Source organism: Oryctolagus cuniculus, chromosome 2, assembly GCF_964237555.1.
Source record: "Oryctolagus cuniculus chromosome 2, mOryCun1.1, whole genome shotgun sequence".
NCBI lineage: Eukaryota > Metazoa > Chordata > Mammalia > Lagomorpha > Leporidae > Oryctolagus > Oryctolagus cuniculus.
In genome coordinates this window covers 45405462-45430714 of record NC_091433.1, presented here as the reverse complement: position 1 = coordinate 45430714, position 25253 = coordinate 45405462, and the positions used below count along the sequence as shown (strand labels likewise).

Sequence of the window (25253 nt, the reverse complement as noted above, 5' to 3'; positions counted from 1 at the left end):
ACAGGAAGATGCACTGTAGAGTCTGGTAGAAAGCAGCATATGTATAACGTGACAAAACCTAAAATACAGTAGTTATGCATCCAAATGATCCATAACCAAACCAATGAGGCTGTGTTCCATTGAAACTTTATTTAAAACCATGCAGCTGGCTATGTTTGCCAGTGCCTGCACTGGAGTATCACCACTCACACACATGCCATCACTTTTGTATATTCTTCCAATTTACTTGTCTGATATCTTTTAGACTAGTTAATGATATTAATGATTAACATCCTGAATGTTTGCTTTATTGACTGTTTTCTCTGTTATCCTATGCTCTTCGAGTGTCATTTTAACCCTTTTCTCCAATTTCTATTTAAATTTTTTTTTCAACAAAGTTTTGAATTCTGAGGGAGGAATAATTTAGGTTGGGAATTTGCTCTTAATATGTATTATAAGAGAGGGAAGACATGAACATGATGGTAGATTGCATCAAAGTCTTTAATAACTATCTAAGTTCCTTACTACCATGTGATACTTTCATGTGTTTTTTCCTTAGATTCTGATCTTTAAAGTCACTGAGCTATAAGAGGCTAAATGTTACACTGTTCCTTTTCTTGAAGGGAAAGGTAGATAGGAGAGAACACTGAGGCTTGGGGACGTTTAATTATTTGAGCATCTTGAGTTGGTCAGTATTTCCTGATTTGTCCCCTGGGAACTAAGTTCTTACATGATGTGACCCTCCCTAAGCACTCATTCCAGTTTGTAGAGTAGGTTCCAGGGGGTTTTCCTTAGAATGAGCTGTGTTTTGCCTCCCTATCGTTGTTGGCTGTTAAGGCCACATAGAAAAACTGTAATTCCCCAGGGCAATTTTTCCAGATGTTTGAAGATAGCCCTCATGATCCCCTGTGACATAAGTTGCAGAATGGTGTACGTAGATGAGTAAGGCCTGCCCAACTCACGTAGAAACTTAAACTGGAAGCCAACTTTTAGAAATGGGGAGATTTCACATGAAAATCTCTATTTCTGTCTTCTCTAGAGAAAAAAGTTTAGGATTTGGTGCTGCAGTGTTCACATTTCTGATGCCAGTGATCACCATTAAATGCTCAAGAAAGACTTCATTTTGCCAAGTCCCTCCCTGCTGTAGAGATTGCAGTCCTTTCCCGGGTGGTCTGTTCTGAGAGCTAGATGTGTCCAGTGCCCTTCAGCTCTTTGACTTGCCAGTTTGAAATCCCCTCATCAACTTCTTAGTCTTCTTTCTTCCTTTTAGTTTGTTAATGGCTCTCAGAGTAGCATTCACCATGGAATACTGTGTTGATTCAGGGTAGAGCAAACTTCCCTCTAATTTTCGACCCTTACTTTGTTTTAAAAACACACAATGAATTTAAAAACAAGGTGTTTCTTTTTAAGCAGTCACATACTTTTGACGCATTGAAATCAGTCAGCTGAAATCACAATTTAGTGTGCATGTATGCTCCTATTAAACTAAGTCATTTCCATGTAGTTTTGCAATCTAAGTCCTGAACTTGTTACATTTCATCTGCTTAGATATTCCAGACTGCTAAACATTTTTTTTATTCTGAGTTTTCTTCCAGTCTTGCTTTGTTCCTCCCAGCATGGCTCCCCTTATTTTTTGAAGCAGAGCTGTAAAATATTAAAGCACTGTGGCTTAGAATGTAGAGAACAGTTGATATGGCCCCAAACCATTATTAATAAATTCAATGGAAAATTAAAGGGGACATTGAAGGAAAGTGTTGTGCTTGAAATCTTGGAGGTGAAACAAGAGGAGGTCTGTAGACTAGCCTTGCTGCCTTGAGTTGATACATTGGTGAAGTAGTTCCCCTAGTAAAACAAGTATGTATGTGCTTTCTGAGTGCAAGGCTCTTGTAAGCCTACATTCTAGAATTTAAAAGGATATTTGAGGTCATCTAGTCTAATCCTTTAATTTATGAGTTAAAAAAGGAGGAGTTTATGAATCAAAAACAAGGAATTGTGAAGATAGGGGCTCTGATGAGTCAGAAAGATGGTGATGATAAAGGGACTGCAAAACTTGAGTCTGCAGTTGAATTCACCCATGAAGGTTGAAGTAAGGTGCCTGAGTCATGAGCCGGTGTATGTGTGGCTTAGCAGGCTTTAGCTTCAGTTTCTCCGTCTCACGTAGGGAGGCCAGGGTACCAGTGAGATCAGTTGTGTGTTTCCACAGCATAAAATAATAATCATGTTTTCTTGAGAAACAGTAGCCTTAGATCACTTTATTCTAGGCACTTGCTTGCAGATCAGGTTGACTTGAAAAATATGTTAGCAAAATCCATCTGAAGGCCTTATTTAAAAAAACTTTTTATACCTCTCTTCCCCTTATGAAAATAATGCACATTCGTTTTTAGGAGAGAGGGAGAAAAAAATAGGAAGAACACAGAAATTACCAAAAATAGGAAGAACACAGAAAGGTTCCCTGTGCTATTTTTGCTTCTATTTGTTTTTCTATTCGAAAATACATACATACTCATTTTTAAACATTTTATATCCTCCTGGATATATAGTTTTGAATCTGTATTTCCACTTAACATTATATTGTGAACCTTTTCTGTTTTATTAAAACAATTGGAAAGTGTACTGGCAGCATAATGGTCATATTTGTGATGTGGGTTTATTATACTTTATATTTAAACTTGCTCCTAGTCTTGGACATTTAGTTTGCATTTTATATATATATTATAAAGAAAGCTGAGGTGAATACATCTTTATACAAATCTTTGTTCATCTAGAATACATTCCTGGAAAGTGAAGTCCCTTACTCAAAGATATGAACATTTTAGGCTTTTGTTACAAATGGCCAATTCCTTGCCACTTTAATCTTCTTACTAACACAACACAAGGATACGTGTCACACTGTGGCTGCCGGCAGAGTTCAGCAACTTTAAAGTTTAAAGTTTCATGAACTTTAATGTTTTGTCTGAACATCCTTGAAGTTAAATTTTTTTCTAATTCATGATTCTTTGATGTCTTTGAACAGCCCTGTCTCAACTGTTGAGGAAGTTTTTTTTTCCATAGTATTTGTTGAACCCTGTATTTGGTGTAGGGTTAATCTTATGTGTATAAAGTTAATTGAAAATAGATCTTAGTAAAAAAATAAGAATGGGAATATGAGAGGGAGGAGGAAGAAGGGTGGGAGGGAGGGTAGGGTGGAAAGAATCCCTATGTTCCTAAATTTGTATTTATGAAATGCATGAAGTTTGTGTACTCTAAATAAAAGGTTTCTGGGAAAAAAAGACAAACTTAGATCTAAAAACAAAAAAATAATAATTTCTGGAGGTGGAATTGCAGGGTCAGAGGAACACAATTTCAGTACTTTCACATTGTGCTCCCTAAAGGTGTGCCAGTTTTCTCTCCACTACAGAGTGTGAGAATGTTTACCCGGATCTTGGCTAGTACCAGATACTGCAGTTTTACAACTCTTTGCTGATTTATAGGTGGAAAATGTTACTGTGTCCTGTTGGAAATGTACATTTCTTTGATTGCTGGGGTTAAACATTTCAACACATTTTTCATTTGAACCTCTGTTTTTTGTGTAGCTTCCTTCCTGTTTATATATGTGGGACGGCTGTTGTAGTGCCTTTGCTTATAACTACCAATGTTGGAAATGCTTCTCATAGTCTTAGTCAAACCTAAGCTTGTTTTCTTATATATATGGAATCCTTGTATTATTTTGTAGTCAGATCTTTTGTACTCCTCTTTCATGGTTTTCACTTTTGCTTAGATTCCTAGCAAAGTGGTTGTACTTATCTTGAGATGAAATTATGTGTATTTTCCTTTTCTTTTTCTGGTTCATTTATTAGAGCTAACTCTTAGATCCATCTGGAATTTACTTTTTGGATTTGATGTATCATGCAGGAATCTGATTTACTAATTTTTTTCCAAATGGGTAATTGTTACATCATTTATTGAAAGATCTAGCTTAGTGTACCTTCACGTGACTATGACAAGATAATTTTTTTTCATAATTACAAAGGTAATATGTGCTTTTTGTAAAATGATTTAAGACAAAATGTGCCATAAGCAAACATCTGACAAGCAAGAGGCATTGTACAGGGCTCTAGGTCATGTGTACCTATGTTTGTGTGTGGACTCCAGCCTGCTTGCTATGTTGCCTTGAATAAGTTGCCTAACCTTAGTGATTTGCCACTTCATCTATAAAGTAGAAATAACAGTCCCTACTCATGTGGTTGATGAAATGAGAGAATATGTGTGAAGTTAGTTATCTGGACGGAGTACTGTGCCTGGCACATTGTAAATATAAACTAATAGTAGTTACGAAAAACTCTCCCTCCCCATCTTCCCTGGGGTGTGTGATATAGTTGTGGGGCTGTTACTTGAATTAAAGTATATTGCTGGGTGTCTTTCTTAGTTGTCTGCAGTTCCATTGATTCAGATGCCATCTATCTGAAAGGGAATAGCTATCAAGGTTGGCTCCTTTTGGAAGTTAGAGTTGTATGCTCTGCATTAAAATCACCTGGGCACTTTAGGAAGCTACAGGAGCCTGGGCCCCCACTTGGGAGTTTTGAGTCAGTTAATTTAGATTGGATCTAGGATTATTATTTGAAATAGAAAATTCCTAAGTGAATTGTGAGTCTGATTTGTACCCTAGTTTAAAACTGGTAAAATAATATAATTTTGATTTGAGGGACATTATCAAACTGGTGGGAGGGAAAACAGGTACAGGTAATGGAATATTTTCCAAATTATGGACTTAACTCTGGGAGTTAAGACTACCAGGTTCATGGTTTTTGCTGAATAAAGGGGTGATTTAAGTTAATCTCAGGTTACTTGTTAATACCTATCTATAATTGAGCAGTGAAAGGAATGCTTACTACTTGGTCATGTGTTCCTTTTGTGTATTTCGTGATTTGTCTGCTAGTGGCATTTATGGAATATCTCTGGATTTAGAAATCTCTTGAGCACAAAGAATGCTTGTTTTCTCCCTTTCCAAAAATCTTGAAATAAGTGTGGCTCAACTCTGTGGTCCTTTGATTGTATCATAATCTCTAATCTTCACTCAGTATGTCAAGGCACAACCAGTTTTTTACACCTGATTTTAGTTTTTATTTGCTGATGATGTTCTGTCTTCCTTATTTTACCCTGGTTGTTTTTCCAGTTAAAAACTGCGGTTGTTGTGTTGGGAGAAAAACATACTTTGTTCTCCTGTAACTTGTGAATTATCTACATATATATATATTTTTTTTTTTACTTAACAGATAGAGTTAGACAGTGAGAGAGAGAGACAGAGAGAAAGGTCTTCCTTCTGTTGGTTCACCCCCTAAATGGCTGCTACAGCCGGAGCTATGCTGATCTGAAGCCAGGAGACAGGTGCTTCCTCCTGGTCTCCCATGTGGGTACAGGGGCCCAAGCACTTGGGCCATCCTCCACTGCCTTTCTGGGCCACAGCAGAGAGCTGGACTGGAAGAGGAGCAACCGGGACTAGAACCCGGCGCCCATATGGGATGCCAGCGCCACAGGCAGAGGATTAACCAAGTGAGCCACGGCGCCAGCCCTACATATACTTCTTATAAGTCACTCTATCTAACAATTACTTTCTTAGAACAGTACCCTTTGTTTTTTTAATTCAGTAGAGGAAAGAAGTTAGAATCCTTTTTTTTTTTTTTTTTTTAACAGAAAAGGGAGGTGGTGAGAGGGGTGGGGAAGGGAAGGGATGGAGTGGGAGAGAGAGATTGGTTTTCCATCTGCTGCTTCACTCCCCAAATGACTGCAACAGCCTGGGGTCTCCCATGTGGGTGCAGGGGCCCAAGAACTTTGGCCATTGTCTGCTGCCTTCCTAGATGCATTAACAGGGAGTTGGAGTGTAAGTGGAGCACCTGGGTCTCGAACTGGCTCCCAAATGGGATGCTGGCATTGCAGGTGGAGGCTTTACCTGCTACGCCACAATGCTAGTGGTCCCAGAAGTTAGAATTTTAGCAACGGTGATATGTATAGGTGAGTTTTAGTGCTTGTTAATGTATTTCCTGATTTCATGGGCTGGATACTACCTTGCTGTGCAGGCTGTTTGTCCTTGCCTGTGCTACTAAGGAAATCAGGAAATTATGTTCTTTAAGGTTCATATTTAAAAACGAAACATCTGAACTACAGCTTTCAACCACCTTACCAAAAAGATTTCTTGTACAGAGCTATCTGCCTCATTTGCGGCTCGTGGCAATGGCAATAACAACAGTGTACAAACAGTTCTGTAGAACCTGCACCTGGGTTGTAAAGGAATTCAGCTCACTTGATGGGCCAATTTAAAAAAAAAATTATTTTTAAAAATATTTTTTAAAAGGCAGTGAGACAGAGAGGGAGAGAAACAGGCACTCAGGCAGAGATCTCCTATCTGCTGTTTTACTCCCCAAATGCCCACAATAGCCAGGGCTGGGCCAGCCCGAAGCTGGAAATGAGGAACTCAATCCTGTGGGTGGCAGGAACCCAGCTGCTTGAGGCATCATGTGCTGTCTCCCAGGGTGCGCATTAGTAAGAAGCTGGAATCAGAGTGGAGCCAGGACTCTGGTTCAGGCATCTTAACCGGCATCTTGATCACTAGACCAAATGCCTGTTTATCCCTAAATTTTTTTATTTATCCATTTGAGAGGTAGAGAGGCGGGATGAGCCAACTTTGACTTAAATGGAAAAAATAAAATGGTGCTACATACACAGATATACAGATAGATCATAGGTACACTGACACAAATGTTTTGCTCTGAGTATATTGTTTATTAGCAGATAAGTACTTTAATGTGAATATTGTGTTGAGACCTTAGGTTCTGGAATAGCATTACCATGTGTTTCTTTTTTCTTTTTCTTTTTCTTTTCTTTTTTTTTTTTTTTTTTTTTGACAGGTAGAGTGGATAGTGAGAGAGAGAGACAGAGAGAAAGGTCTTCCTTTTGCCGTTGGTTCACCCTCCAATGGCCACCATGGCTGGCGTGCTGCAGCAGTGCACCGCGCTGATCCGAAGCCAGGAGCCAGGTGCTTCTCCTGGTCTCCCATGGGGTGCAGGGCCCAAGCACTTGGGCCATCCTCCACTGCACTCCCTGGCCACAGCAGAGAGCTGGCCTGGAAGAGGGGCAACCGGGACAGAATCTGGCGCCCTGACCGGGACTAGAACCCAGTGTGCTGGCGCCGCTAGTGGAGGATTAGCCTAGTGAGCCGCGGCGCCGGCCACCATGTGTTTCAATTATAATGAATCATTATTTGCTGCTTCAGTGGAGCAGTATCATGGATAACATAAAACTAGCATGTTGTATGTGCATGTATATACATTATATCACTATGTTCCTTGAATTAGTGTCACAGTTTAACACAGTGGTTATGACAGTAAGAGTAGGGGTCTTCAAGTCAGTTGCTTTGGTTTGAATTTAACTTTTATCATTTAAAATGGATGATCTTGGGAAAATTACCTAACCTCTGTGCTTTGGTTTCCTCATGTATAAGACTAGAACAGTAGTATCTCATAGGATTATTGTGAGGATTAAGTTAGTATTTTGGGGGATGAACATTTGGCTCACTGGTTAGGAAGTCCTCATTCCATATCAGGGTGTTGCAGTTTGAGTCCTTGCTGCACTTGCGCAAGTAGCTAGGCTGCAGATGGAGTTCCAGGCTCCTGGCTTCCGCATGCTCAGGCCTGGCTGTTGTAGGCATTTGAGGGGTGAACCAGTGGATGAGAACTCGTGTGTGTGTGTGTGTGTGTGTGTGTGTGTGTGTGTGTCTTGCTTGCTCTTTCAAGTTCAAATATGTTGACGATTACAATAGATTCAGGTTGGCCCACACCAAGCAGTCAGTGAATATTAGCTGTTATTGTAATCATTGAAAATATTACAGTCTGTGAAGGTTTCAGTAGGGGGACATCTGGAATCTGTCTAGTGTGTTTCTTGCCCCATTCTGCCTTCACTCTTTGTATCTTTCAGAGGTAGTGAGTAATATCAGCTGGAATGGATCTAGCTACTCCTTTTCTTCCCTCCCTTCTGCTTTTCCCATTTCTTATATAGAAAATTATACAGTTTGGGACTGATGTTGTGGTATAATGGGTAAAGCTGCTACCTGTGGCACCTGCATCCCACATGGGTGCCGGTTTGAGTACCAGTTGCTCCAGTTCCGATCCAGCTCCCTGCTAATGCATCTGGGACAGCAATGGAGGATGGCCCAAGTACTTGGGTTCCTGCACCCATGTGGGAGACCTGGAAGAGGCTGGCTCCTGACTTCGGATTGGCTCAGCTCCTGCTGATGCAGCTGTTTGGGGGAGTGAACTAGTGGATGGAAGATCTCTACCTCTGTCTCTGTCTCTTCCCCTCTGTAACTGCCTTTCAAATAAATAAATAAATAAATCTTTAAATAAAAGAAAATTACACAATTTTATTGTAAGATACCAAGAGAACCTAAGTAGAGAAATATCCTAAATCCATGATAAGAATTTTCAGTATCAGAGTTTAAAGTTTTTGTTTGTTTTAGAGATTTATTTATTTATTTGAAAGTCAGTTGCAGAGAGAGATCTTCCTTCTGCTGGTTTTCTCTCCAGATGGCTGCAACAACTAGGGCTGGGCCAGGCTAAAGCCAGGAATATTTGTTTGGCTGGGGTGGGTTGGGGTGGGGGAACAAGACAGACAGACATAGAGGGGAGTGGGAAAGAAAGCCAGTGTGCGCCAGTCCTTTGATTCGCTTCTCAAATGGCCACAATGGCCTGGGCTGAAGCTGGGAGCTGGGAACACAATTTGGGTCTCCCATGAGGATGGCAAGGACCCAGTTACTTTAGCTATCATTGTGCTTCCCAGGGTCCAGATTAGCAGGAAGCTGGAATCAGGAGCTGGGACTGGAATCCATGTATTCCAGTGTGGGATGTGAGCAGCTTAGATATCAGGCTAAATACCAGGTTTCCTTGTGAGCTTTTGCATTGAGTTTAGCTTTACAGAAACACAACTTGTCAGGCCTCAAGTGAGCAGCCAGCAGAGTAGGGATTCTTCAGTTAGCAAAAATTCTTGATAAGGGGAAGATGAAAAAGTAGGACATTGTCTATGATCTGAATGATGGACTCTAAGTGCAACTATTTGGAATCTTTGTTGAGAGAAGACAGTATCTTAACCTTACTCATAGACAAAGTGCTTTTGCTCCCATTGGAAAATTAAGGTATTGATATTGTTCCTGTTAGAAAAGGGATATTGGAGGGGGGTGAAGAGGGAAAGTAAGTTTGAGAATCATCCTCACAAATTAATACAAGATATGGAGTGTGGGTAAGAATAACAGAACACTCTGATAGGAGAAATAACGGGAGCTATAAGTAAATGGAGACAATCTTTATGCGTCTGGATGAAATCAACTATTAAAGTTAAAATAACACTTCTGGAGGCCGGTGCCGCGGCTCAATAGGCTAATCCTCTGCCTTGTGGTGCCAGCACACTGGGTTCTAGTCCCGGTCTGGGCGCCGGATTCTTTCCTGGTTGCCCCTCTTCCAGGCCAGCTCTCTGCTGTGGCCCGGGAGTGCAGTGGAGGATGGCCCAAGTGCTTGGGCCCTGCACCCGCATGGGAGACCAGGAGAAGCACTTGGCTCCCGGCTTTGGATCAGCACAGTGTGCCAGCTGCGGCGGCCATTGGAGGGTGAACCAACGGCAAAGGAAGACCTTTCTCTCTGTGTCTCTCTCTGTCCATTCTGCCTGTCAAAAATAAAAAAATAAAAATAAAAAAAAATAACACTTCTGGGGCCTGTGTTTTGGCACAGCTAGTTAAGCTGCCTGCATCGCTGACATCCCATATCAGACCACTAGTTTGAGTCTAGCTGTTCTGCTTCTGATCAAGCTCCCTGCTAATGCTCCTGGGAAGGCAGTGGAAGATGGCCTGAGTACTTGGGCCCTGCCATTCATGTGGGAGACCTGGATGGAGTTCCAGACTCCTGACTTTGTCCTGGCATAGCTCTGGCCATTGAGGCCATTTGGGAAGTGAAGCAGTGGATGGAAGATACCTGTGTTTCTACCTCTCTGTGACACTCTAACTTTCAAATAAATAAATCTTTAAAAATTAATACTTCCTTTCCTAAATGCAATGATAGAATAGTTTTTACATATTGCTGAATTCTCATCCCTAATATTTTGCTAAATATTTTTGTGCCTATATTCATGAGAGAAATTTGTCAGTTTTTTTTATTTTTTTATTTTTTTTATTTTAGTGCTGTCTTTGTTGGAGTCAGGCTAGGTTTATAAAATGAACTGGGAAGTGTCTCCCCCCTTGGAAGAGATTGTGTATAATAGGTGTTTATTTTTCTTTAGATGTTTAATATAATCCTCAAGTAAAACCATCTAGGGTGGAGATTTTTTTTTTGGAAGATTTTAAGTTATGAAGTCAATTTGTTTTATATTGGATGAGTTGTAGTAATTTGTATCTTTCAAGAAATTGGTCCCAGGCTGGCATTGTGGTACAATGAGTTAAGCCGCTGCCTGTGACACCAGCGTGAGTTTTTTTTTTTTTTTTTTTTTTTTTTTTTAATTTTTTTGACAGGCAGAGTGGACAGTGAGAGAGAGAGAGAGAAAGGTTTTCCTTTGCCGTTGGTTCACCCTCCAATGGCCACCGTGGCCTGCACGCGCGGCCGACGCACCGCACTGATCCGATGGCAGGAGCCAGGTACTTATCCTGGTCTCCCATGGGGTGCAGGGCCCAAGGACTTGGGCCATCCTCCACTGCACTCCCTGGCCACAGCAGAGAGCTGGCCTGGAAGAGGGGCAACCGGGACAGAATCCGGCGCCCCAACCAGGACTAGAACCCGGGAGTTGTTTTTTTTTTTTTTTTTTTTTTTTTTTTTTTTTTTTAATGTATTTGACAGGTAGAGTTATAGACAGAGAGAGAGAGACAGAAAGATCTTCCTTCCATTGGTTCACTCCCCAAATGGCTGCTATGGCCAGCACTGCACCAATCTGAAGCCAGGAGCCAGGTGCTTCTTCCTGTTCTCCGATGCGGGTGCAGGGGCCCAAGCACTTGTGCCATCCTCCACTGCCCTCCCAGGCCACAGCAGAGAGCTTGACTGAAAGAGGAGCAACCGGGACTAGAACCCGGTGCCCATATGGGATGCCGGTGCCACAGGTGGAGGATTAACCAAGTGAGCCATGGCGCCGGCCCCACCAGCATGAATTTTGCTCCAGCTTGCTGCTAATGTGCCTAGGAAGGTGGCAGAAGATGGCTTGGCCCTTGCTACCCAGTATGGAAGATCTGGATGGAGTTCAAGGCTCCTGGCTTCAGCCTGGCCCAGCCCCAACCATTGTGGTCATTTGGATAGTGAATCAGCGGATAGAAGGTCTCTGTCTTTCCATCTCTCTTTATCAGTCTGCCTTTTGAATAAATAAATCTTAAGAAAATAAATCTTAAAAAAATAAGGGGCTGGCTCTGTGGCATAGTAGGCTGAGCCTGTTCCTGTGGCACCAGCATCCTATATGGGCACCAGTTTGAGTCCTGGCTGCTCTTTCAATCCAGCTCTCTTCTTGTGGCCTGGGAAAGCAGTTGAAGATGGCCCAAGTGCTTGGGCCCCTGTATTGGCGTGGGAGACCCGGAAGAGGCTCCCTGGCTTTGGATCTGTTCAGTTCCAGCTGTTGCAACCATTTGGGGAGTGAAACAGCAGATGGAAGACCTTTCTCTCTCTGTCTCTCCCACTGTCTGTAACTCTGCCTCTCAAATAAATAAATAAAATCTTTTTTTAAAATTGATTAATTTCCTTTCAGTGTATAATTGATGCCCTTAGGGACTGTAGTGTTATTCTCTGTTTCATTCCCAGTATTAGTAATTTATGTCTTTTCTCTCTCTCTCTTTTTTTTCTTCTTCTCTCTTTGGTCAGTTTTACAGGTTTGTCAACCTCTTGACATACGTTTGTTTTCTCTTTTGTTTTCTGTTTTTGATTTCATTGATTGCTGCTGTTTATCATTTGCTTGTGTTTGGGTTTATTTTTCTGGTTTTTAAGTAAAGCTTGGGTTATTTATTGGTCTGAAACTTTTTATAATGTGTTTCATGCAAAATTTTCCTCTTGTTTTTCTGTTTTTCTGTTTGAACTGAGTCTCAGTGTGATATCTTATTTAATGTGAATGTAACCCTGGAGGTATGTGGAGATATTATTTATTTATTTTTATTTGGAAGATGAGGTAAGGGGAGAGAGTTATTTTCCACCTGCTGTTTTACTGTCTAAGTGCTAACAATAGCCAGGGGTTGGCCATGCCAAAGCCAGGAGCCAGGAGTTCCATCTGTGTCTCCCACATGAGTGCAGGGCACATGTGCAGGAAGTTGGGTAGGGAGCTGTGGCAGGATTGAATCCTAGGCGACTCTAACATGGGATGTGGGTATCAAGCTGCAGCTTAACCTGCTGCACCACAATGCCCATCCCTTCATGGGCATTTTTAAATGTCACTTGACAAAGGAGAATATAGGTTGAGAAAGATTATGTAGTGTCCCCTAATTCTCAAATTCTCTGAGTCCTGAATCAGTGTTGCTAGAAGTCTAGATGGCTTTCCAGTTGCCTCCTAGCTCTGACGTGTTTTATTTTGCAGCATATTATTTGCTTTGAATCAATAATATATATATAGGCTTCAAATTTCTTTCTTTCTTTCTTTCTTTCTTTCTTTCTTTCTTTCTTTCTTTCTTTCTCTCTCTCTCTCTCTTTCTTTTCTTTCTTTCTTTCTTTCTTTCTTTCTTTCTTTCTTTCTTTCTTTCTTTCTTTCTTTCTTTCTTTCTTTCTTTCTTTCTTTCTTTCTTTCTTTTCTTTCCTTCCTTCCTTCCTTCCTTCCTTCCTTCCTTCCTTCCTTCCTTCCTTCCTTCCTTCCTTCTTCCTTTCCTTTTCCTTTTCCTTTTCCTTTTCCTTTTCCTTCCTTCCGTCCGTCCGTCCGTCCGTCCGTCTTAGACAGTGAGAGAGAGACAGAGAGAAAGGTCTTCCTTCCGTTGGTTCACCCCCAAAATGGCTGCTATGGCCGGCGCACTGTGGAGATCTGAAGCCAAGAGCCAGGTGCCTCCTCCTGGTCTCCCATGCGGGTGCAGGGCCCAAGGACTTGGGCCATTCTCCACTGCCTTCCTGGGCCACAGCAGAGAGCTGGACTGGAAGAGGAGCAAACGGGACAGAACCGGCGCCCCAACTGGGACTAGAACCCAGAGTACTGTGCCACAGGCGAAGGATTAGCCTAGTGAGCCGTGGTGCCGGCCTATAGGCTTCAAATTTCAAGCTTGATTGGGGATAAAAATATAAAGACTTGGAACTAGTATCATTTAATGGGCAGGGATCTAATACTGTGTGATATTCTGTAAGAAAATTGGAAAAGTGGTGAGAAAAATAGTTTTTTCCTTGAGGAGTTTTAATCCATCCAGAGAACAATAAATTACTTCAATGAAATTAATGAACAATTGAGTAAGTTCCAAATCCTCTGGTGTTGAGTACAGTGAGAGTTAAGAGAGCTTAGAAATCCGTTGAGGTTGGAGAAAACTGCAGGAAAGAGGTAAGACTTGAAAATGGCCCTAAAGGGGAACAGGCTTTGGGAAAGGAGAGAAGCCCAGGCTTGCTGTGCTCACCTTGTCTCCCGTGGAGATTGCTGGGCGACAGCTTGAGCCGGCTCAGTGCTCACACGGGAAGAGTGCTGGAAAGATAATGATGTGAACATGAATGGGGCAGTTTAAATAGGGTAACAAGCTATAGCAGACCCTGATTGTGGAGGATCTTGCCAGTGACATAGAAGAGTGATCATTTGATCATTGTGAGCAGGGGACTGAGTTTGAAAAATAGAAAAATTGCCAGAACACATGAACTAGCAGTGCATGGAAAGAGAAATGCACATACACAATGGACAACAGTTGTTTGACTTCCAAAATAAAGGTAAATGAAGGCGGTGGAATGACCTTTCACCTACTGTCAGATTTTTTTTTTTTTTTTTTTTTTTTTTTTTTTTTTTTTTTTGACAGGCAGAGTGGATAGTGAGAGAGAGAGACAGAGAGAAAGGTCTTCCTTTGCCGTTGGTTCACCCTCCAATGGCCGCCACAGCCGGCGTGCTGATCCGAAGGCAGGAGCCAGGTGCTTATCCTGGTCTCCCATGGGGTGCAGGGCCCAAGCACTTGGGCCATCCTCCACTGCACCACAGCAGAGAGATGGCCTGGAAGAGGGGCAACCGGGACAGAATCCGGTGCCCCGACCGGGACTAGAACCCGGTGTGCTGGCGCCGCTAGGTGGAGGATTAACCTATTGAGCCGCGGCGCCGGCCTCAGATTTTAAAAAGATACTTCATTGGATCAGCTTAATTAATGCTTAACAGCTGCAACAGATTCTGAAATCTCAGGATTTAATGAAACAGAAGTTTCTCATTTACTTCATTCACTTCACAGTCTGATGTATGTCAAGTGGCTATCCTTAGTTGGTGTTTCTCCATGGTTTTGGAACTTTTTGCTTTTAGTTTCTCAGATAAGTGGAGGGAGAGGGAATTCATACCTGTTTTTGATTGCCCATTACTGCAAATGACACCTTGCTGCTGCTCACATTCCGGTAAAGCTCCAACCAAACTGTGAGGCAGCATGGGAAGCTGGGGGAGCAAATGGATACTTGGGAATAATAGCCATCTCTGTCACACTGTTATTGTTAAACTGTTGGTAAATGGATGCTGTCTGTATTGCTGCTGGGAGGAGAAATGATCATCTTTCTAGCAGACAATTTTTAAAATGGTAAGATATTCTTTCTCTGTCCCAGCAATTTACTGTTAAATTCTATAGAAGTATGCAAAGATAGCTGTGGGAATACTCATTATAACGTTGATTGTAATAATGAAAAATTGGAAACAGTTTAAGGATCTAACGAAAGGAGATTGGCTAAATAAATTATAGCCTTTCTTGTGAGATAATATTCAGCTATTGATGATGTGGAATGTCTAATGATGTGGGACATCAGACTGTTCTTGGCAGAAGTGGAAAATGAGGCTATAAGAACACACAGTGTTTCATTTTTGTAAGCATATATACATAGAAAAAAGGCTAGAGAAGGTCTCTGCTTTTGGCAAAATAGCAGAGATAAATATAAACCCCTCTACTACTAAATGCATATTGCGCTCTCAAGAAAGGAAGGTCTATCCTCATTAAAATAAAAGTGGGTTATTAGGGGGAGGGTGGGAATTGAAAAATCAAAGCATCTGGTGAGCCGTCTGATGCTACATCACCTCAGGGTATCTGCCAGTTTCAGTAACTTGTGCTTTAGTTTTTGCAGAGATGAGAGAGAAAAGCCTTGAGTCTGTATTAGAATTGAGACGGCATAAGAGTATGGATCTTCACAGGGCTGAACATTAAGTAAAAGTAGACAGACTAAAAAAAATCTGTTCAAGAGCACACTGACATGTCTTTCCTAGCTTAGACCCTGGATAGGTGGAAAGAGGGGATGTCCACTGAGAACTCATGACTGGGTTTCCCTTCATGTAGATTTTGTGTTCATATTTACAGTAGGTATGTGGGATAGGGAAATCAATGAAAAACTCTCTCTCGCTCTTGCTCTTGCTCTGTGTGTGTGTGTGTGTGTATGTGTCTCCAAAATATTTATTTATTTATTTGAAAGGCGTAACTGTTTTCTGGTCACTCCCCAAATGTAAGCTAGGCTAAAGCCAGGAACTCCATCTGGGTCTCCCACGTGGTTGGCAGGGGACCAAGCACTTAGGTCACCTTCTTCTGCCTTCCCAGGTATTAGCAGGGAGCTGGATTGGAAGTGGAGCAGCCAGGACTTGAACCAGTACTCATTTGGGATTTTGGCATCACAGGCAGTGGCTTAACCTTTGTGCCACGATGCTGGCCTTGGGATAGGGAAATCTCTAGTCTGAGAAGTTGACATAAAAAGGGTCTAAAGTTGATAATATGATAGAATTATTTGCCAGTTAGGAGCTCTTCTAGAGGGATGCTTGTTGAACCTAGATCATACAGATTTCCCAGAAACAGTACTATCAAAGATGGACTCAGTACAGAATTACAGAGCAGAAGAGGACATTCTACCATTCTTCTATGAACAAGAATTAGCAGGTAAGAACAAAATAAACCCATAGAGAGAAGGATAGTGAACATGAGAGAAGACTATAGTACTGTCATAAAAATAAAGACAAAGGAAGAGCCAGTAGAATTTCTGAAATGCAAATAGTATTGAGATTAAAAGCCAGTGTGGGGCTATGCATTTAGCCTAGCAGTTAAGACATCTGTGTCCCATATTCGAGTACCTGGATTTTATGCCCAGTTCTAGCTTCCTGCTAATGCAGATCCTAGGAGGAAATGGTGGTGGCCTGAGTAGTTGAGCTCTTGCTAACCATGTGGGAGACCTGGAGTGTGTTCCCAGATCCTGGCTTTGACTTGGTCAAGTCTTGGCCATTGTGGACATTTGGGGAACAGACCAGTTACCTGTCCTTCTTTGTCACTCAAACTTTAAAAAAAAAAAAAGGCAACCCAGTGAATAGGATAAATAGGAACTTAGATACAGAAAGGAGAATTGATGAACTAGATCAGGAATTAGCAAACTATGCCTTGTGGGTTAAATCTGAGTTATGGCTTGTCTTTTATAACCTGCAAGGTAAGAATGGTTTTTATATTTTAAGGGTGTTTGTAAAAACAAAACAAAACAAAAAAACAACCCAAAAATATGCCACAGAGACCTTATGTGACCCACACAACCTAAAATATGTACTCTCTGACCCTTTAATGAAAAAATTTTCCAACCCCTAAACTAGATATGAGGAAATTTCTAGAAGGTAGCACAAAGAAGAAAGGGAGAGAAAACTTATGAAAGAGGTTAAACGATAGTCAGAAAGGGAGAGATCTTATGCTAGTCATCTAATAACAATTCAAGAAGATCAAAGTAACAGAAAGGTGATACTCAAAGGATAATGGCTGAGCATTTTCTAGATTAATTGAAGACACAAATCTTAAGTTTCAGAAAGTTAAATGAGTCCTGAGCCTAAAACAAAAACCAAAGTTCCATGAGTTGACACTTTTGAAATAAGACCCTTGAAATAACCAGAATGAAAAGCAAGAGGATCCACAAGGTACAACAGTTAGATTGACATCTCACTTTTCAGTAGCAGTGATGGTATCCTGAGGATTCTTCAAAGTGTAGGCAGAAGAGGAAAACCTAACATTGTATATTCAACTAAATCATCATTCAAGAATTAGGGTGAAATTAAAGTGTTTTTTACATGAGGACAGAATTTGCCACTGACAGACCTCGCTGAAGGAAACACTACAGGAAAAAGGAAACAACCAGAAAGAATGAAAAGCAAACAGGAATGGAATGATGAACAAGGAAATTGTTAAATGTGTGGATAAATCTAAACATGCATGAATTCTGTTATTGAGAGCATAGTACTGAGAGGATAAAAATAAGGTGCAGTTAAATAGTAGGCAATAATGACATATAATGAAGATAGGTTACTATAAGTAGTATTAGTCAATTCTAGATTTAAATAAACAAGTCAAGAATGCTACCTTTTAAAGGTAATCACTAACAAAGATATATTGAATATAGTTGTCATTTGATATCTGTGTGGACGGAGTCTAGGGGAGGGATTGCTGTGAGATCCCCCTCTCCTCCCGTGGATACCAGCATCCACAGATGTTCAAGTCTCTTATAAAATGGCATAGTGTTTGTATGTAACCTACACACATCCTTCTGTGTACTTTAAATCATCTCTAGATAACTTATAATACTACATTCGTCTTTCTGTTAGTAGTATAGCAGAATGTAGAAAATAAATAATATATAAATGTATTTCACCCAGTTTTAGGTGAAAATCTAAAAAGCCTAGCATCAGTTCTCATGATGGCCCCGTTGGCTGTGTCACCTCATGGCAGATGGTATTATCACAAGAGTGCAAGTGAGAAGAAGAGATCATATGGCAAGACAGGAAGAAAGGGAAGGGGCCAGGCCACAACCTCCCTCTGGGGAGAGCTAATTCCTAAGAGCTAAGAGCTACCTTAGTTGTTTCCAAGAACAACACCTCCAGTGACACCAGTGAGGCTCCATCCATTAAAAGTTCTGCTGCCTTGTGCCTTGTCACCCACCCTCCCCTCCCTTCTCCCCTTTTTCCTCACCATCTCAACTCTCTGCCTTTTAAATAAACAAATCTTTAAAGATTTTTTTTTAAATTTTAAAATGGCAAATGTTGTTCTAGTGTGTTTTAACAAAACACACAAAAAATTTAAAAGCTGGTGGTTAACAATACCCAATCAAAATAAACTTTAAGGTATAAGTATTTATAGGGAAAGTAAGGGTCTCTGCATAATTGCATTTATTCAAGCTGACAGAAAAAGGTGTGCCATGGGACCTGTGGCGCCAGCATCCCATATGGGCTCTGGGTTCTAATCCCGATTGCTCCTCTTCCAGTCCAGCTCTCTGCTGTGGCCTGGGAGGGCAGTGGAGGATGCCACTCTGAGACCAGGAAGAAGTACCTGACTCCTGACTTCAGATCGGCACAGCACTGGCCTTAGTGTCCATTTGGGGAGTGAATGAATGGAAGGAAGACCTCTCTCCCTCTCTCCCTCTCTCCCTCTCTCCCTCTCTCCCTCTCTCCCTCTCTCCCTCTCTCCCTCTCTCCCTCTCTCCCTCTCTCCCTCTCTCCCTCTCTCCCTCTCTCCCTCTCTCCCTCTCTCCCTCTCTCCCTCTCTCCCTCTCCCCATCTCCCCATCTCCCCATCTCCCCATCTCTACCTGTCAAATAAATAAATAAATTTAAAAAAAGAAAAAGGTGTATCTGCTTTAGGAAAATTACATCTCTTTCAGTTTTTATGATTCTTTTAAACTCAATATCCAGCATACAATATCAAATTATAAGATTGCAAAGAAGTAGGAAGTTATGACCATAGTCAAGGGAAAAAAAATCAAATCCACAAGTGGTACAGTTGTTAGATAAGAAATTTAAGTCTTATTAGTATATTAAAGAAGATAGGAAAAAAATGGATATAGAATTTCAGTTACAAAGTGGAATCTTCTGTAATGGACATTCTATCTCTGAAAAATACAATACCTCAAATTAAGAATTTATTGGGTAGAATTAACAGTAGAAGGCATATGACATGAGAATGGATCAGTGAACTGAAAGACAAATCAATTGCGGTCACTGAAGCTGAAGCACTATTAGATGAGATACAAATATTGATTTAGAGGATAATCAGTGGAGAGCATAAGGTTAAGCACTGTAGTTTATTGTGAGCCAGAACTAGGGTGAAGGTAGTAGAATGAAAGGAAGGGATAGATGTAAACATTATTATAAACTATATTATTATTATAAGTACATTAGTACTGGGGCCGGCGCCGTGGCTCACTTGGTTAATCTTCTGCCTGCAGCACCAGCATCCCATATGGGCGCCGGGTTCTAGTCCCAGTTGTTCCTCTTCCAGTCCAGCTCTCTTCTGTGACCTGGGAAGGCAGTGGAGGATGGCCCAGGTACTTGGGCTCCTGTACTCCCATGGGAGACTGGGAGGAAGCGCCTGGCTCCTGGCTTTGGATCAGCGCAGTGCCGGCTGTGGCAGCCATTTGAGGGTGAACCAATGGAAGGAAGACCTTTCTCTCTATCTCTCTCACTGTCTAACTCTATCTGTCAAATAAATTTTTTTAAAAAAAGTACATTATTACCGTAATTATTTTTCAGAAAGGAGTTGGTAAGGCTTAGCAGGAAATCAGATGCAGGTGGATGTAGATGGAGGAATTAGAAATAACTCCAAGGCTTATACTAATAGCCTAATTTATGCCAGATACTGCACAGTATATTTTTTATTTATTATCTTTGGTTTTAATCTTTTTGAGGATTTATTTATTTATTTGAGAGGCAGAATTACAGAGAGAAGGCAAGACTGAGAGAAAGGCCTCCCATCCACTGGTTTACTCCCCAAATGGCCTGCAGTGGCCACAGCTGAGCCTATCTGAAGCCAGGAGCCAGAAACTTCTTTTGGGTTTCCCATGTGGGTGCAGGGGCCCAAGCAATTGGCCATTTTCTTCCTCCTTCCCAGGCCATAGCAGAGAGCTAGATTGGAAGAAGAACAGCCAAGACTCCAGTTCCCATATGGGATGCTCACACCCTAGTTGCAGGCTTGGCCCCCTATGATTTTAATTTAAAAATGAGTGTTTGTAGCAGGAATGTTATATTTGTACTGATGAAAAACCATCTCAGAATGGTAGAGTGACCATTGTCTAACAGCCAACAAAGTGGGAGTTGATTCAGATCTGGCTAACTCTGAAAGCTGTACCTTTCTAACTTGTAAGACTGGAAGAATAGGCTGGCGCCGTGGCTCAATAGGCTATTCCTCTGCCTGCGGCACCGGCACACCGGGTTCTAGTCCCGGTCGGGGCGCCGGATTCTGTCCCGGATGCCCCTCTTCCAGGCCAGCTCTCTGCTGTGGCCCGGGAGTGCAGTGGAGGATGGCCCAAGTGCTTGGGCCCTGCACCCGCATGGGAGACCAGGAGAAGCACCTGGCTCCTGGCTTCGGATCAGCGTGGTGCGCCGGCCGCAGCAGCCATTGGGGGGTGAACCAATGGAAAAAGGAAGACCTTTCTCTCTCTCACTGCCACTCTGCCTGTCCAAAAAAAAAAAAAAAAAAAAAAAAAAGGAAGAATACATTACTATGAGTAGAACTAAATGTCATTGGAAAGAAGTATTTGGAGGTGTGAGGTAACCGTGATATATCGTAGGATAGATAATCTGTGAAGGAGTTGGGATACTTGGTTACTAGACTGGAACAGTAGCTTTGGGGGTTGCCAAGTGGTGGGTGATGGCTGAAGCCTTTCGAGTGGTTGGATCCATTATTTTGAGAGTCTTGGGGAACCTTTGTTGTAAGAGGTAGGAGGAAGATGGGGTGCCTGCAAAGCAGAAACAAAGAATGAGTCAGAGAAATAGGTAGAGCATCAAAACACTTCAGTTACATGGAAACCAAGGGAAGACCTGAAAAACTGTAGGTTGCGGAAGAGATCAGTGACATGATATAATTCATTTAATTGATAAATGTTTGTAGAGTACTGAAAGTATGCCAGACACTGTGCTGGGTGACCATGATAAAGCTATGATCCAGATAAGGTGCCTGCTCTGGAGGGTTAGGTTTTGTTGGAGAAGGTAGATAATAATTAACAAATGGAAAGATATAATGAAGGAAATCAATAGGTCCAATGTCAGAAAGTATTAGGGGTGAGAAAGGCTACTTGAAATGGGAATGTCAAAAAAGGCAGACCCCAAGGGTGCAAAACAATCAATCTGGAAAAAGCCTGGGGAAGAACATTTCACACAACAGAAAAGCTGATATGAAGCTTCCAAGGCAGTGAAGGGCTTGGTGTGGGTAAGGAATTGAAAGGAAGCCAGCGCAGCTAAAGTTTCACCAGCCAGGGGAGCAGTGGTTGCAAGTGAGAGAAGACAGGTTGTTAGGGCTAGTTAGGGAGGGCCTGGCGGGGAGATGCAGTCATTCGTGTTTTTAACAAGATGTTCTGGACTGCTGTGTATGGAATGCGTGGTAGGGGCAGGAACAGAAGCAGGCTGACAAGTTAACTGCTATCGTGGTTGACGAAAAATATGACATATACTATATTTGGCATAAAACTCTTTGGAGATTGCATCTTATCAGTATTTTAATGGCATTTCTTCCTTTTTTTTTTTTTTTTGGATTTTTTTTTTTTTTTTTTTTGACAGGCAGAGTAGACAGTGAGAGAGAGAGAGAGAAAGAAAGGTCTTCCTTTGCCGTTGGTTCACCCTCCAATGGCCGCCGCGGCTGGTGCGATGCGGCCGGCGCACCGCGCTGATCCGATGGCAGGAGCCAGGTGCTTCTCCTGGTCTCCCATGGGGTGCAGGGCCCAAGTACTTGGGCCATCCTCCACTGCACTCCCTGGCCACAGCAGAGAGATGGCCTGGAAGAGGGGCAACCAGGACAGAATCCGGTGCCCTGACGGGGACTAGAACCCGGTGTGCTGGCGCCGCAAGGCGGAGGATTAGCCTAGTGAGCCACGGCGCTGGCCAATGGCATTTATTTCTAAATCCTAATACTCATTGTCATTTTCTAGAGAATGATGGAAGAGATTCTGAGAGTTTTCCTTTTGTGTTTGAAATAATTAAGTGAGCAGCTTAGTAAGGAAAGTTCCTACTGCTGGACATTAATGACACTTTGTTTTATTCCAGTAAAAGATTTTTGGTGGACTTTTCTTATGAATCATTGTTGAATTATTGGTGTCCATGAAAACCTTTGTTTTTGTTGCTATGTCTGCTAATATATGTGGTTAGTGCTAGAAATACTAGACTAAGTGTGGTCAACCACCAAATGACTTTTTTTTTAAGATTTATTTATTTGCGAGGCAGAGTTACAGAGAGAGAGAGCATGTGAGATCTGCCATCTGACACTTCACTCCCAACGTGGCTGCAATGGCTGGAGCTGGGCTGATCCGAAGCCGGGAGCCAGGAGCTTCCTCCAGGTCTCCCATGTGGGTGCAAGGGTCCAAATACTTGGGCCATCTTCTACTGCTTTCCTAGGCTACCAGCAGGGAGCGGGATTGGAAGTGGAGCAGCTGGGACTTGAATCTGTGCTCTTATGGGATGATGGTGCAGCCTGTGGTGGCCTTACCTACTACACTGCAATGCCAAATGACTTTGTTTTGTTTTGTTTTTAAAGATTTATTTATTTATTTAAAAGGCAGAGTTACAGAGAGGCAGAGGCAGAGAGAGAGAGGGAGAGAAGACCTTCCATCCACTGGTTCATTCCCCATATGGTTCACTCCATATGGCCACAATGGCTGGAGCTGGGCCAGTCCGGAGCCAGGAGCTTCTTCTAGGTGTCCTAGGTGGGTGCAGGGGCCCAAGGACTTGGGCCATGTTCTACTGCTTTCCCAGGCCATAGCAGAGAGCTAGATTGGAAGTGGAGCAGCTGGGACTAGTACCGGCGCCCATATGGGATGCTGGCACTGGAGGCAGTGGCTTTACCTGCTACACCACACCACCACCCCACCCCAAATGAATTTTAAAAATATTTTGTTCATAATATGTGTGTGATTTTTTTTTTTTAGTAGGAGAGATTTCAAATAAAGGCAAAAGCAGAGAGCACGAATCACCATGTATACCCATCATTTAATGTCAGCATCAGTTAGTTTATGGCTGATTTTGGTTCATCTGTACTTCAGATATTCCTCATCTCCCACATTCTGCTTCTTTTTGGGGCAGATTCTGGGTACATCATTTATTTCATCCAAAGGTATCTAGGTAAATACTTTAAAAAGGTAAAGGCTTTTCCACGTTTTGATGTTTCATTTTATCCCCTCATAGAACATCAAATAGGTACCATGTCTGGATGGTTTACATGTGAAAGTCTCAGTTTACATACCTACTGTCCTAGCGTATTTATTAATGGTACCTTTTTCACTTAGAAGCATGTCTGTGTTTAGACAGTAAGTTCTATGGCCACCCCATAAATGTGAAAAAAGTGCTTTCATAGGGCATGTGTAAATGAATTCATTAGTAGCACTTCTGGTATTCTAATAGTCTATCATTTTTCTATTTTCTTTTAAATCAGGAAAGCAAACCCTGGTTTCATTATTTCAAGAAATTATAGACCGGAGTAAAATGCCTCTTAAGTCAGAGAAAGGAAGGACCCTGAAATGTATGGTAAGGAAGGAGGGAATCTGCCGAAGTCTCTTGATTATGCCTGCCTTTTTTCCCCCTCCATTCCATTCTTATGATTTGAGCAGAATTGCAGAGAATATTCTTATGAAAGCAAAAAGACAGGCTTAAACATATGAATCAAAAGGTTAATGTGAATACTTTAGAAATACTGATCTATGTTCTTTGGGATATTTGGTTAACCATTAGTTACAGAAGTTTAGATTATCAAATTTAGTCTTTATCCTGATAGATTTTATTACTTTTTGTTGCCTTTATCAATTGCTCTTAAACCTTTTAGTAACACCAACTTTTTTTTTTTTTAGAGGGATGGAAGACTATCAAACCTTTGATAGATGTGCAGTTTTTTTTGTATTTATTTGAAAGGAAGAGTTACAGAGAGAGGCAGAGAGAGAGAGAGAACGAGAGAGAGAGAGAGAGAGAGAGAGAGAGAGGTTTTTCATTTGCTGATTCACTTCCCAAATGGGTGCAATGGCCAGAGCTGGCTTATCCAAAGCCAGGAGCCTGGGCCTTCTTCTGGATCTCACACATAGTTGCCAAGGCCCAAGTACCTAGGCCATTTTCTGCTGCTTTCCCAGGCCAGGGGCAGGGAGCTGGATCGGAAGTGGAGCTGCTAGACTCATGGCTTTACTCAGTATGCCGCAGTGTGGGCCCCAGTTGTGCATCTTTAATAAAGGTGGAAACTGGTGATTTGAGTGATAAACTGGTGATTTGAGTGATTATGTCTCTGTGAAGTTTAACGTATTTTTACTGCCTAGCCTGTGGCACCTTTGCTGTTTGTTTCCTTCTTATCTCTTAGGCTTAAGGAAGTTTCTTGAGGTCAAGGATTAGGATAGGTCAGGGATTCTGGATTCTCCCAGAGTTACACCCAGCATGTGTGAGATATGTTAAGAGTATGGTGATTATTCTTTGGAAGAAATGATGAACTAATTTGGGACTATTCCTTGGCACAGCATATTATGTGTTACTTCCAGATATGTTGTGTTTGAGGGAAGAGCAAGTGCAAAGCTGCTGTAGCTGTTGGTGTAAAGTCAGGGAAGACAAGAGCACTGGGATTGTTGTTTCAAGATTGATTAGCATGAAATACCCTTTGCTCTGTGCTTTGTTTTCGTAGCAACATGCACTTACCTCCATTTTAGAAGAGTAGGAAACTGAGGGATGATGTCTTATAGTACTTCTACCGCAAAGAACAGGAAGTAATGCCTCTTGTTTGTAAGTATGCTGTTCTTTCTAAAAGATCAATTTACTATTTATATTTTAAGAAGAAGCACATGATGCCTGCTAATGGGAGATAAATGAGAAGCAAACTAGGAAAAATACCTTTTTGTCTCTGGATTACTGCATCTACCTACTGGGTAAAGATCAAAAGAGTTCTCTTCAACTCTAAATTTAACAAATTGAGCTCCTCAGAGGTTTTTATTTTTGTTTGTTTTTTGGTTAAGTAGTTAAAAAAGAGACTTTTATATTAAGAATGAATATGGTTGGATTGGAAGCATTTCTCATTTACAGATGAGGTCTAGATAAGAAATTTTTAGGGCTCTACTGCTGCTCTAGATCTAGTTAAATAGGAGGGGGGTGGGGCAATGTAAATGAAAACTGTTTAGGGCATGTCCTTACCCATATATTTTTTTTTTATTAAAGTAC

General features: G+C 41.7%; 1 protein-coding gene across 18 annotated transcripts in view; it reads left to right on the top strand.

Annotated features, from left to right (window-relative positions):
- The window catches only part of EXTL3 (exostosin like glycosyltransferase 3), a 146917-nt gene that overhangs the window by 83149 nt on the left and 38515 nt on the right, over window positions 1-25253 (top strand). For 5 of the 18 annotated variants that reach the window (XM_051842529.2, XM_070068242.1, XM_070068239.1 and 2 more), the window contains exons 2-3: window positions 23503-23594; window positions 24724-24821. The exons of 8 other annotated variants lie outside the window; for them this stretch is intronic. The gene's annotated coding sequence lies outside the window, so the exon portion shown is untranslated. The remainder of the gene's footprint in view (window positions 1-23502; window positions 23595-24723; window positions 24822-25253) is intronic. 5 more of the 18 variants (XM_051842525.2, XM_051842533.2, XM_070068241.1 and 2 more) reach the window with 1 other exon arrangement.